The following is a 14321-nucleotide window of genomic DNA, read 5'->3' as shown; positions in this document are numbered from 1 at the left end:
GTATGGGTCACAAGCCGTACATATTATATTCTGCTCAAAACCTTACTTAAGGACCTGTCTTCCCTAAACTAAGCTTTCCTACTCCACCTACGCTGGAGTTTCTTTGTGGCTTCAAGCTGTGGTGCCTTATATGGAATGTACTGCACTAAATTCCCCTTAAGGTCAAATATATAAATATATAAATAATTGTTATTCGTATGAAAATTAAACATATATTCATGTGTTTATATGTGTATATGCATTATATATATTTGCAAAAACAATATACTTACTGTGTATGTAAGTATTGATAAAGCCCACATCCATATTCCTGGTTATTGATAATAAAGTGTGTGTAAGTGCTTGAACACCACAATAAAGTGAAATAAATTTCTACAGATTTTTTTACAGTCGATATCACATAGCTATTTGGAACCAATTTCATTTTCAGTGCAAAGCCTATTTTAGTTCTTGAGCTCTGAACTTTACTGACAGTAGGGAGATAAGCCTCCAAGCAAAAAAAAAACAAAAACAAAATCAAACACAGACAAACTGTTGAGGAGAGCACTTGAAAATTTCTCATTTTTCAGGTGAAAATATTTACATTCTAATTTTTAACATTTGAATATCAGACAAATATTAAAAGAAAAATAGTGTTTTTTTTTCAAAATGCCTGTATTTTTCTCAGCAGTTAATCTATGACAGTTTTGCAGTGTTTTCCAACAGTAAATGTATAGTGTGTTTTGGAGAACCCCCTATTCTAAGCAGAATATTTCTCCTTTCAATAATTTGCTGCTGTCCATACCTTTAGAATTGGTACAGAAACAACTTATTTTTTCATGCTGATGTGTAATGATGAAAGTATAATTCAGGTTATGCTCTAGGTAGATTTGAACTTGTGCATGGAGATAAAGCTAAAAAGAGATTTAAACTGACATACGGGGAAGTTAAAATGTTATTTAATACGTAATTTTTAACCGAATCAGTCATATTAAAAGTGCATTTATTTTGGAGTTTTTTCAAAGTACTGTGAACCTCAAAGCTTGCCAGACTTTGCTTCTTCAGTGTTAATGAGATTTTTCACACAGAAAAGAAGAGAGTAAAATTTGAGAATGATGTACAGGTTGGGTATATTTCCCATGTTTTCGGCTTTAGGATATGTTTGATCTATTCACATACCTGTGACTGCAGAATTTTCATTTGAAGACACGGCTGTGAAGTGTGGGCGTATTTTATATCCGTTGCCCCAGTTAGCTTTAGATTTGCATTGTATCTTGTGAAGAGAGCTTTATTCACACTGCAGTTAGCATCTTAAATAGTGGCTGCTTTTTGAGCTGACCTCAGTTTGCACATATGTGCCACTGTTCTTCAGACCAATGCATTCTGCTACATTTTAGGTCAAAAAAATTAAAATATTGGGGTAAGATGCAGATTTACATTGCTGTTCAGTAGCGAGGAGTATATATATCGCGTTTAAGTTTATAAACTTAATAAGCAAATAGGAGGAGGTAGTGTTTCAAAATGGAATTGCATTTTTCCCCATGGCTGTTGTATTACTTTTCATAGATCTGTCCTTGGTTTTATACTTGCAGATGGTTTGAACTGGTTGGCAGTGGGATTTTTTTGACTGCAGGGATCTGTGAGAGATGGGATTTGTCAGCTGTTGTTAGAGTGTCTCAGGACTTCTGTGTGCAATAGTCATGCGAGTCCTCAAAGAGACAGGTTCTGAGGTAATCAAAGAGTTGTTAAATTCTTTTCTGAAACAGTAAAAGCGATCTTTGATTTCACATTTGCTCTTCAGAAAGTAAGTGAAGCTTAGTTGAAGCTGAATGTTAAAAAAAAAAAAAGCAATCTCTTAAAACCTCTTACTGAAGTATTATGTCAGAAATGCTTTGAAAGAAGACTTTTGTTCAGATTGGTTTGGAGAAGGAATATAATCTCCATGGGCAGACCTATAATTAGATAGCACATTAGCCTGTAGCTGTTGAGGTCAGCGACAAATTTGTTATCTTTAAATAGTAAATAATGTGCCCAGCATGTACAAGATGGCAAATACAGCTCCTACCCTGAGGAGTTTCTTCCCTTGTATGATTTAAAAAACAAACAAAAAAAACCCACAGCTCCAGAAAGTAGTAGGCCTGCTGTATACTGCAAATACTGCCCATATTTTGATCACTTTTTGGTCAGTTCTGTTAAAAGGGCAACAGACTTGAGAAAAAATACAGGAGACAATAAATCATTGGAAAATCTGTTTATTTTGCTGTTTGCCTGTCTTCATAAATGTTATGAGATCAATTTTCACTGAATTACGGACAGGATATTAAAGACCAGTAGCTGTTTATTTATAGATGCAACCTTGAAATTTTAGAATACAGAACTTACTATGCTTTTTGTTACCTTCTGTCTTCAAAGTACCAGGAATAATTGAGCTCCTCTGCAGAGAGGACTGCATAATTACTCTGAACAGGCTTAGTGTCCAGATTTAAAAATACGAAAAATCCTGTAGTGATCAATGCATAGCTACAGCTGGTTGAAGGGGACCAAATCCATTGAAGAGGTGATTTGGTTCCATTTTACCAGCTTTAGCAAAGCATTGGAGTGCAGGAAGGTTATAATTCAGTAAAACATTTCTAAGGCCCTTTAGCATACGCAGACTGTTTACAAAGAACATGTGGCTTTCTGCTGTGTTACACGTTTTGTTTCTAGTCACTGCAAATTTAAATTCTTTGATTAATTTGGAGAGGGCAACATGGTAAGCTATGTACCAGCAAGGACTGTACGGTACACGCGTTTGTTTATTTCTCGAGGCTCTTTGGATGAGTCTCAAGTCAAATTAACAGTTGCAGTTTAAACTGTTTTCCATCTCCAGTAACTAACTTCTAGAGCACTGACCAGAAACAGCATGCTTACAAGCTCTGCTCCTGTAGGCTTCCTTTGCCTCTTTATGTTCAACTGTACTGGAGGGAAGGTTTTGTTTTCCCACCTCCCTACCCCCCTTGGCTTTCTGGCAGGTTACCTTTTGCAGCTGCTCCAGTGCTGTGGCTGGTTAGCACAAGTGTAAATGTCAAGTGCTTTCAATTCCACCACTATATCTCTGGTTAGTATTAACTTTTTAGGAATGATTATATAATATAGCAGGGCATTTTTTTAATTTTTTTTTTACTGTTGATTGTATATGTAAGCATGTTTAATGCCAGAAAAACGCAGTTTTTAAAAGATTTATCTGGTGTTGCGTCTGATTTTTGCTCAGCTAAGGCTCCTGAATACATTTGTGCATGCTTACATAGCTCTTTTTACGTTGTGTGCCGAGTTCTTTATGAGCTTTGACTGCAGAGGGAAATAGGAGGCAACATTAGTTCAAGCTATTCTCTAATGACTATATCAAGTATAGTCTGCATCTGCTTGTTGCAGAGCCTGATACTGGTGAGAAGATTTATGTAAATATATTCCCAACACCATGTATCCTAATAGAAGCATAGCAGGTGTGTCGCTTGGACTTAAGCATTAAAGATGGCTATAAAATTAGTTTCTATTTTTACCAGTTATACAGGAACTGTTTTACAGATACAGCTGCTCAAGTGCACTTTTGGATGGCAATACAGTTGCATGTACTGGCCATATCGGGACAAAAAACGGCCGTGGAAAAAAAGCCGCGTAGCATTTGATAATGTCAGCATCTGTTATCCCTGTCAGTCACACAGTTGAAATGTTTGAGTTACAACTGTGTCAGCAGATGCCCAAAGTTCAGCGTGTGCTCGGTTAAAATTGAACAGCTGATCTAAGTGATGGATGTGACATTTCAGAGTGACTGGATATGTATTCTTAGAGATATGCTAACATGAACTAGCAGGAAGCAATGTCGATATATAATTTTAACTTCTGTATCACTGAGAACTGTCATTTTGTTTCGGAATAGCATTGCGATGTTACACAAAGAAGCAGCAAAAGAACACAACATATGACGACTTGTTACCAAAAACTTGTCAAAATAAATTTAAGCTGTTAAAAAGTTTGGTTATATAGCGGAGGCCAAATCAATTGGTGGCAAGGACAGGAACTCCTCAGTAAAATACGTAAATGCTTAGCAGTTAACCTCTCTGTAAAGCTGCTGGTAATACCAAATTGCTTCTCGGAGCCTGGTCGAGTTCAGTAGCATCACTGCGTTTAGAAAAGATACTACAGTTTGATTTGCTTCCCACTATAACCCAGTTTTTAATTTAGATGTTAAGACGCCATTGTCTTTGTGCCAAAATATCTGCTTATAAAAGGAATAGCTTTCAAATAAATTTAACATTTTACTTAAGCAAATGGTTCTGATAAGAGGATGTTCTTTCTTGTGTACATGTTATTCTGTAGTTTCAGGTAATAAAAATAGCAGGCTATGTATAATAGCTATTTGAGAATTATGTGAGTATTTAAAAATAAGGTTCTCCATCTAAAAATGGTGCCTATTTCCTTTTTTTTTCCCTGTTGTTATTTTTCCTCCTCCCAGAATTTTTAGTAGGTACATGGGTAGAGTTAGGATATTTAATCTGGGACAAATGTGTCTACTTTTCATGAATGTATCATGTAACTGTTTTTAGAAGGCTGCTATTATGAATAGGAATTGCTGGACTGATGAGCTGGGAGCTTTCCTTTATATTTTCCTCATTTCTGAATTTTATAATGAGCATCGTAGGGATGGTATGTGCTGGTATATTTTAATTAATACTGCTTTTGGAGCTTGAAACTGCTGTGGGACTTTTTCCCAATGCTTTGATATTTCTCGTAGAGGTCTTAAAATTTTCTGAATGCTCTAAAATCATATTTGCTTGGCCAATTTTCTTATATCTAGCTTTACAGTAAATTCAGTTCATTTGAAAATAGTATTTAAGGGAACTTAATAGTATTTAAGGGAACTTAACTTCTAAGTATTAGTTGTCAATGTGTTTTCATTTAGGAATCTGTCAATAGCTCTAATCTGCTGACTAGGAACTGTGGCCCAGAAATCTCTGTATTGTCACTTTCTGTGCATAAACCTGACAGAGCAGTTTGTATCGCAGAGCATGGTGAGCATACTGAATGCTGGTTTGGAGAAAATTCTGATTTAAGTGTCACATATTAAATGGCAGATGTTATCATACTCAGTAATTCTGATTATCCTTTTCTCTAAATCACAGGCTGAATTTCTTAGCTGGTTCTGCTTGTGTCCTAGTTGCAGCCTGTAGGTTAAATACCCTGTGATTGATGTAAATTTAAAACCTGCCATCTTAAGCACACAGAACTTGCTGTGATTAATAAAATAATGGCTTGGTTAAATGAGATATATTTTGGTAATTGATTTGGCTTTTGAGGTTTGCTTAGGGTCTTTTGAATGAGGTGTACTGGTAATTGTAATGTTCGCTGCTATGCTGCGATCTTAATTAGTATGTTTCGGTTGTTTCCAGCCTTATTTTGAGTTTTTTGTTTACAGCTACTGTTCTGCTTATAATCCACAAACAACTTTTTCTACCCACGTTTACGGTCACTTAATTTAACGTTTTGTGATTTGGTACTAATAAGGACGTGTTACTTTGGCAATACCAGCTGAGCCCTCAGCAAGTTAATTTGTCACATGAATGTCATTCAAACAAGGGGGAAGCCTGTTTCTTCCAACAGCTGTTTAGTTTCCTCTTACTGGTTGTTCCGTGCCTGCCAAAAATACATACTTCTTTACATTCCATAGCATTGTATGTTCATATGGGTACATAAAGAAGTATGTACTCTGAGCAGGTACACACAGAGTTGCTCAACTACCTGTCAGATGAACCTGAAAAGCATTTTGCTTCCTACTAGTGCTTTCATTAGGTAAAATTCAGGTTGATACTTCTTTGGAAGAACATTGTTACGAGTAACTGACGGTAGAAATCCAAACTTAATACTGTAACTGAACTCGACAATGCAATTTACCTGCACAGAGGCTTAAAGCTGGTTATAGTTCATTGCTCTGTGATGGCATGGACATTAGAAGTGCTTATCCAAATTTTTGCAGCATCTTGATGTTCATTCTCAGCGACCAAGTCTGAATGGAGAGTTGAATCTCTGGTAGCTTTGCAAAGTGTTTTCTTGGGATTTGTAGTTGTATTCCACCATAAAAACTGCAGTTTCCTCTGAGGTCTTCTCGCAGACTTCCATGCTGGTGTGCTGGCATCCTAAAGGAAAGTACAGACTCATTTAATACAGGAGTTACAAATTTTCTTACCCTCCCCAGCACCATTTTCATGCATTTATACATCCCGTACAGTACTCTGCAAACTCTTCACAGGTTTCTGCTTATTTCCGTTGTAGTTCAGCGTGGTTTTAAAAACATAATTGCACATGCCAGTGGTGATCCTGCTTATCGCAAAGATGATGACATTGAATTAAGAAAACAACCTCTAACTGCTGTGACAGGATTTGGATTGTTAGGCCAAAGGTCAGATGTGACAGCCAGTATCTATTCAACACTTCTGCAAACAGTTTTCTGCATTTTTTTTCCCTAAATTGGCACTCACCTGCTTCAGTTAAAATCTTGTCCACACTTGAAATATTTATGAAAACTTTAAAAAAAAAATACAAAAAAACCCAAACCACACAAACCTATAAAAAAAAAAAACCCAAACCACACAAACCCAAATTTGCCCCTGTTGTGCCAGACTGTGTGCTGTGGTTTGGAATGATAGTTAACCATTTGATGTATGGTAGGGGTTTGACTTCTAAAGGGCTGTCACATACAGCTTATGGTTTCTTAATTTCAGTTTCAGGAGTTTGTTGGGGTAATAGTAAAGATTAAGCTTTGTCTGTGCAGCACTAGAAGGTAAATTTAAAGTGAGCTTGTCGATTAGTAAATGTAATAGTTGTAAGGCAAGACGAGAGCAGAGGAAGGAAGAATTTCTGCAGCTCCTGACAAAAACCTAGTGCAGCTGATGGAGAGCAAATCAGAGTGTAGCAGGAGCCAGCCCAGTACTACAAGGAGAAACAGCAATGCAGCATTAGAATTACAGCGTTTGTGTTCTGGGGTTTTAAGTAGGTTGTCTTCATGTACATCTGAGATAAAGCACCTTGACATTTTTCCTTAGACCTACTTCAGCACTCGGCATTGCACTACCATGCGGTTAGCTTTTTTTTTTTTTGGTACAGTTGATAACCCTTTAGTTGTGGCTTGCGTAGGAAAATAATGTATCTGACTGAAGCTAGCAGTCACTCTGTTTACTAAGCAGTTAATGGCATTGCAATATTTGAGGTTATCTTCTTTAGCAAGAATTCTGCCTGTCAGATGAGTTGGGCTTTTCTGCTGCGGATTTTGGACTAATGTTGCTTTCTTTCAGCCTGCTCTTTACACTACAAATGCTTGACACTTCACCACACTCAAAATCAAACTGCTCCCAGCGCGGAGGGATTAATACGACAATTACAAAAAAAAAAAAAAAAAAAAAAAGACCGAAAACGTTCTAGCAGCTAAGTTAGACATGCAGCAAGTCACAGGCATCCTGGAAACGTGCAGAGCAGTGCAGGTCTGCTGAGGCTGTGTGATTACCTGGGCGCTTAGTGTCTGTCATGCGGCGCTGGCAGAGAGGTAGTGACCTAGCAGCACACCGGCAGCAGCCATCTGGTCCCAGTGTCATCTCATCTGGTCCCAGTGTCACCTCATCTGGTCCCACCACCTCATCTCCTCTGGTCCCACCACCACCACCTCGTCGGGTCCCGAGGCGCTGACTCAGCTCTTGGTGACAGGGCAGGGGGCGAGTTTTGGGGCGGGTGCTGCCTCACCTCCTTAAATGCACAGAACTTAACCCCCCCCCTCCCCGGCCCCCTCCCAAAATCATAAATAAGGAAAAAAAAAAAAAAAAAAGGCGCGGAGGCACCTGCCGCCTCGCTTGGGGTGTCAAAGATGGACGCTGCCGTATAGAAATGATACCTTAGGTCTGCTGGACTGAGAGCTAAGAGTCCAAGGATGGATGCTAGGAAGCCATGGGAAGGTGAACTTAGCCCACTGTCAGGTGAGGATAATCACAGGCAAAAAAAAAAAAAAAAAAAAAAGGAAAAGAAAAAGCCGAAAAATAAAAAAGAAGCCCCAGAAGTTGGGAGTCACTTGAGGAAAAAAAAATAATAATAAAATAAAAAAATGCCCCCCGCGCTGCCCCCCCCCGCGCCCTCCCGCGGCAAGTGCCGCTGTCCTCCGGCTCCTCGGCCCCTGCCCCGCGCCTTCCCCCGCTCGGGGCCGGGCTCCCGGCGGCGGCGGCGGCGGCCCCGGGGCTGCCTCCCTCACGGCCCCCGCGGCGGGCGGGAGCGGGGCCGGCGGGGCTTTATAGGCGGGCGGGCATTCGGAACACGCGCGGCCGGGCCGGCCGGCTCCCCGCGCCCGGCTCTTCCCTGACCATATTTAGTCAACCCTCGCTGAAAGCGCTGCCGAGCGCCGAGCCCCGCCGCGCTCCGCCGATCGATTGAGCGGCCTGGCGGCCCCCGCCGCCGCACCGCCAAATAAAGCGGGGACGGGCCCGAGGGGAGGCGGCCTGTGAGGGGCTTCGGGCGGCCCCCGGCTTCCCCTGCCCGGGGTGTTCGGCGGGGGGTTTGTGTGAGGAGCCGTTTCTGTAAGGGGTTTTGCGGCGAGCAATAAAGTTATCTGGAAGAAAGCGAAATGGGAGTCGGCCTCTGGTGTTCTTTAAAAAGTCGCGAAGGAGGAAAGGATGGTTGAAAAATCCGAACTGACGCCACTTGCCTCATACACCCAGTTACACATCTGGTCTGTAACAGGGCCGGCGTTTACACGCTCAAACCAGGAAAAGGGCATTTTTTATGACCATGGGGAATATATGCAATGTTTTCCTCAGAATAAAGTAGCCAAAATGTACCCGCTTAAATACAGCAAGCCAAGGAACCCAACCATTTCAAGGCGCTCTGTCTTTTCAGACGAAAGTCTTTCTGTAACTTAGGAGCAGAAAGAGTAAAAATGCTGACAGGTTTCTCAGTCTAAACCATATAAAGCTCATCCCAATGAATACTGATGCAATTAGTAGTTACTGATACATTTAAGTTCAGTGCTCTAAGGCAGGGAGTGCATTTAAGGTAGGAGCTGCAAAGTCCTGAACGAACCGCTGTCTTGCATTTACCCTTCTCCTTGTTTCCTCCTCTTTTTGAGTCGTCTTTGCCCTGTGCTTGGTAGCTGCTTATCCCGTAACTACTTTTGCAGCATAGCTTTCTGGTAAAAAATCATTTTTTTGTTTCCCAACTGTTTCAAAATCATGCATTTAACACAAAATTGCTGTGGAAAATTTTGGCTAATATAGAGTATGTTTTTGTAGCTCACGTACAAATTGATATACCTTGTTGTTTCGTTAGTTTAATGTATGTCGAAATCAATTCTTCAAATACCAAGGCATACTTGGAAATACTGAGACAAAAAGAAGGAAACAACCTGCTTATTACTCAGACTCGTGTTAAGTGAGCAGTGAGGTAGATATGAAATATTGAGCTCTCATTCCATGATACAGAGCGCTCAGCAATACCTGTCCAAGGTGTTAATGTGCTTGTTACTTGTTCCTGAGGGATGCTTCCTTCGTTTTTCCAGCGTAGCTCTCTGGCCTGCACAGTGAGTGTGTTGTGAAGCAGATCGGGGAACGGATTTGGCTTAAAGTTGTGTGCTGACGTTCACTTACGGTCATATCGTTGCCAAAAATAGCACTGTCCTGCTCCTGCGTTACTTCTTGCACTGTGTTGGTACAAATATTTCTTCGGCTTCGCGGTGAACAGGATCAGAGTAGTACTCCACATGAGAAGTAATCCAACAGAAGGAGGAGGTTTTTTTAGATGCTGTAGTGGGACCATGCTTTTTTAAAAAAAAAAAAAAAAAAAAACTTAAATTTTTAAAGAAGTTTTCTAAAAGTGGAGCAAATGTAGTCAGAGTTCAAGAATGGGATAAGTAAAAGGTATTCTTGCTTTTTTGGTGTTTTAAAATACATATCATACTGTATAGCCTTAAAGGAAAACTTTGCAGTGGAAACTGTCTTTAGATCTGATCTGTTCCTTTAGCTGTTTGTGGATATGGCAGGAAACAGGTGAACAGGTTGAGCTGAGCAGCGGTGGGAATGAGCGGAGAAGAAGCTGAGGGGGAAATCCTTGAAGCCACGATTTACTGTAAAATATCTTCCATAGGAGGAAACCATGTCACCCTGTGACAGTGGAAAGCTGGCCTGGGGTAGGAAATGGCAGGAGAGGAGAGAAACTTGTCATAGAAAGCGCACTGAATCATTCCAGCCCTTAGAGATAAGGTTTCCCGATCAGTTTATGCTGATCTCAGACTGCTTCTGAAAAGGGCAGGCTGCCCTCCCTGCAGCTCCGGCTTCATCACTTCCTCGTTCCTCCCACTGGTAGTGGTCGGGAAGTCACAGCACAGGCTGGATGATATCATTGATCTGACTGAAAGTGGGCTTACCAGATCGAGAGCCTGGCAGGTTGTTCCACTCGCTGGAGAGTGACGCGTCTGTACAGCCAGCGCCACGCTTGCATCGGCAGCGTAGAGAGAAGTGGGACCATGTCTTGTGGTAGCAATTTAAGTTAAATGTGCTTAAGCTGATGTGAAGTAGTCAATCTCTTTTATTTTAAACCTAAGTATCTGTTCTTTACTAAAAACAAAAAAAAATTTAAAAAAAACAGTAAAGCCAACCCACTGCCCTTCCCCATTTATGATGCTGCAATCAAATTGCAGTTGGTAGCAGAGAATCTTCCCTCTGTTCTTTCTTTACATATTTTTGAACAGCATAGAAGGATAGCTTTGCAATTAAGAACTCTAAATCTCAAATCTTTTCTTTGCAACAAGGTGGTAGTTTCATCGTGCTGCAAGTGCCTTTACCTTGCAGACTGTTCACATTAAGCTGTTATTGTACGTGGCGTTTTCAGGGAATGTGAGCATCTGTAAAAATTCTGTAAGTAAAATACCGCACGAAGAAACAGATCCTGTTTATAGGTTGACAATGAATAGTATACCATATGTTAAAGCTGTTGGTCATGACACTGATGACTGTTTTGTCGTAAAATTCATGCTGTTGAATTTGCATTCTTGCATTATGCATGATTTAAATATATATATATATATGTTAAGCCGTGATTCCTTATGGGTGTTTCTTGTACCCAATCTCTTCTAACTATTAAAGCCTAGGTTGTCATATTGTCGGCAGATAGGCCAGACCAGAAGGCAGCCCCTCCAGAGAAAATATAAATTATGGTGGGTTTTCTAAGTTACTGTGCCCCTCAACAGCTGGGTCAGGGAAAGCAACAGATACCTCAGTCTCTGCCCACACATGTGCTTTCTCTCTTTACCTTTTTCCCTGAGCAGGTGTTTAGCTCCTGTGAAAGATGAAATGGTTTCTTCAACCCCTTCAAGGCTTTACAGACAGCTTCCTCTAAAAGTTTCACCAAATTTTTCTTTTGTTATCCTACCTAGCAGGGTTCAGATTGAACTAGTAAAAGGGGACCAGGAACTGAAAACAGCCCAAGATCTTTATCAGCTTCTTGCTAATCTGTACATACTGCAGAGCAACAAATGCCAAAGCTTACCTTTTGTAGAAGAAAAAAAAAATGTAGTTAGCATAGCAATGACATAAATTTGGTGCTTTAACAGGGCTTTTACACAAATTATCAATAATCTTTAAAGCTAATTCAATTAGCCGTGTAATCTGTAACAGCTGAATAAACTGCAAATGATTAGTCAGAAGAGTTTTCTTCAGCTGATTTCATGGTTACCATTAGATTTACTGATTTCTTTTTAATGCAATTACAGCGAAAGAAGTCTGTTTTCTGTTTTAATGTATACAAGCTGAAAGCAAGTTTTCAGGACCACATCAGCATTGCGGTCCTGAAAAAGGAGCAGCACAGTTCAGCTTCGTCATTAATACTGTGTGTGGAACTGTGAATTAAGAATGGCTGTGTAATTGGCATGTAACATTGATTCACTGACATGACTTTTTATGGTACAGTGCACGCTTGTTTCAGTGAGAACTGTTCTGAATGATAGCCACTCAGCCAAGTTGTCAACGTTTTGGCAGCAGCTCTAGAAAATCCTGCAAAACAGAATAGCGGTAGCAGGGAAGCCTGCAATGAAGGAACGCAGTCGTGTGTGTTGAAGGAAGCTGCCTCTGAGCTGGTGGGAAGGAGGCTGCAGCCACTGAACAACTTAAAGGAATTTTCCACTTGAGGCATATGAATGTCTCGCTGCATTTTAAGGTGTCGTGTCCATAAGACCATCCTTCCATCCTGCTGTCCAGTAAGTTAGTGAGGTCTGGTAGAGAGGGAAGTGTGGTCTCTGACTTGCACAGGCAGAAGAAACTGAGTATTAGTTACTGGCCCTCTGATGCTTCACGGTGAGAAGTAATGTAAGTTTCTGTTTTGCATAGAGGTTGGTTGTTTTGTTGGTCCTACTGTTTTTTCTTTGTTTGTTTGTTGTTGGTTTTTTTTTTTTTTTTCAGTAGGAATAAAGCATTTTAAAAGCATCCAAAAACATACCAGGCATCTCATTTATATAAGATACTGTTTTAACCCCCAGATATTTTACAGATGATTTTCAGAAGAAAGTCTTGCTGGTGTTTGACAGCAAACTAAGTGGGAAAAGATTTGAAAACAGAACTGCTGAGGCTAGTGCTCTTGCAAATGTTAGGATGAGTGGTATTTTTCATAGTATATAAAATTGCTACATTAATTTCTTAATTTTCTCTTAGAGATGAGGTGTTAAAGAAATAGCAACAGTAATGTTTCTGAAGCACGCTCACTTCCCAATGCATCTGTTAAAGTACGTGAATGTACATTAAGTATTATTTTAGTTTGCTTTAGATCCGTGGAGTTGGCAGTTTCCTCATTTCCTTACGGAAGACAAGGACATAAAATGTAAGCTGGGATGGCTAAACTGTTCCTTGTTCAGTGACCAGAACTACTTTGGAGACAGGCTGGCTATATTTAGAGAAACGCTTCTCTGGGTGTTGTGCCTTGCCATAGCGTTCCTCAAGATGTAGCTGCAGTTGTCTTCAAATCTTCAAATCCTCATTCTTTGAAAGAATTTGTGTTGTTTTTTCAAATATTCTAGCTTTTTCTCCTAGCATGCGACAGAACCTGCAGAAGGTGTGATGAACAGAAGCTGAGCAGTGTACGGCCTGTTAAGCATTGTGGTCTTTGCTGTGTTAAGTGATGTAGACTGTGAGGAAGCAAGAAGCTTAGTTCTGCCAGGAAAACAAAAAATCAAGAGATGGAGAACTGTTTCTTTTAAATTGTGCGCTTACCTCGAGAAAGCCGTGCTTGTGCTGAGGTCTGAGAAGATGGAGGTGACCCGCAGACAGCCAGATGCATTTGGTTCCTGGTGAAGATGTGGTTTTGCAGAGGACAACCCTGCAGAGCACACTGGCGGTGGACACGCAGCGCAGCAGTTGGTCATCAGTCTCCTCGGGGCCTGGGGCCAGAAGATGCAGTTATACTTCATGGTGGTTACTTTGTACACTTTGAATCGGGAGAAAAGCGACAGTTTTGGTGTGAGGAGGGTGAAACAGGGTTTGTCTAGTGCGCTCTGCAGGATCAGGAGAACACAGGGAGACGCTTAAGAAGCCAATGTTGTTAGCTCCAGTAGTGCAGAGGAAGGAGTGCATGTTCTTAACGATACAGCAGGCTACCTCAGGGACTCTTATTTCTGCTCGTTGGAGTGAACCATGCCAGAACCGCAGCTTTTTGCTTGTTTTACGGGGAACTCATTGGCTTATGTTAAGACAGAGCTGAGGAGTGAGTAGCATTTATGCCATGTGGATGTTCAAGGCAACCGGTCAGTGGAATGAATCAGGAGCTAAGTTATTGCTTACAAGGGCAGATGGCTTATTGTTATCCGCTGCAAATATTTTTTGAGTAAAAGGCTCGCTTTGTGAGAATATTTATTGAAACTCTGCCTTCAGAATATCAGGTGGCTAATGAAGAACCGTTTGATTCAGTTATGGTACCTACATTGCAAGGCGGCTTGTAATTCAGTGCTTCCACTTGTGTTGGCTAGTATTGGATTTTAAAGTTTAAATTTTGTGGAGAACGTCTGTTTCTCCTGTGAATCACACCTTGCTTCAACAGAAGGGAAAGATCAGGTTGATAGAAGAGGTTTTCTAGAACAAGATTATAGCAGTTTCTGGTTTTTTGTTCTTCTCTGAGCAACGGCCGTAAGGGAGCTACGTGTACTGTTTACAAATACAAAACGATAAGGGAATCAAGTTTGGTTACCTGCCTATTCCAAAAGCTAGGCAAAGACAGGTGAGCTTGAGAAAAGTGTGTTTCTGAGAGAATACAAGATAGACCAATTTGTTCATCTTGCGTTGCGTTATTAATGCCTT

At 40.6% G+C, this 14321-nt stretch overlaps 1 protein-coding gene and 1 long non-coding RNA gene across 4 annotated transcripts in view; one reads left to right on the top strand and one right to left on the bottom strand.

Annotated features, from left to right (window-relative positions):
• The window catches only part of MIB1 (MIB E3 ubiquitin protein ligase 1), an 80417-nt gene that overhangs the window by 41494 nt on the left and 24602 nt on the right, over positions 1-14321 (top strand). The gene's annotated exons all lie outside the window — the stretch shown is intronic.
• LOC310894930 lies at positions 2217-8023 on the bottom strand. The gene is made up of 2 exons (XR_014580298.1): positions 7514-8023; positions 2217-6149 (listed from the first exon to the last, which is right to left on the bottom strand). It is a non-coding gene; the product is annotated as an uncharacterized lncRNA (long non-coding RNA).

This window comes from Anser anser, assembly GCF_964211835.1.
Source record: "Anser anser genome assembly, chromosome: 2".
NCBI lineage: Eukaryota > Metazoa > Chordata > Aves > Anseriformes > Anatidae > Anser > Anser anser.
The sequence above is the reverse complement of the archived record's forward strand: the minus strand, read 5'-3'. Positions and strand labels throughout refer to the sequence as shown.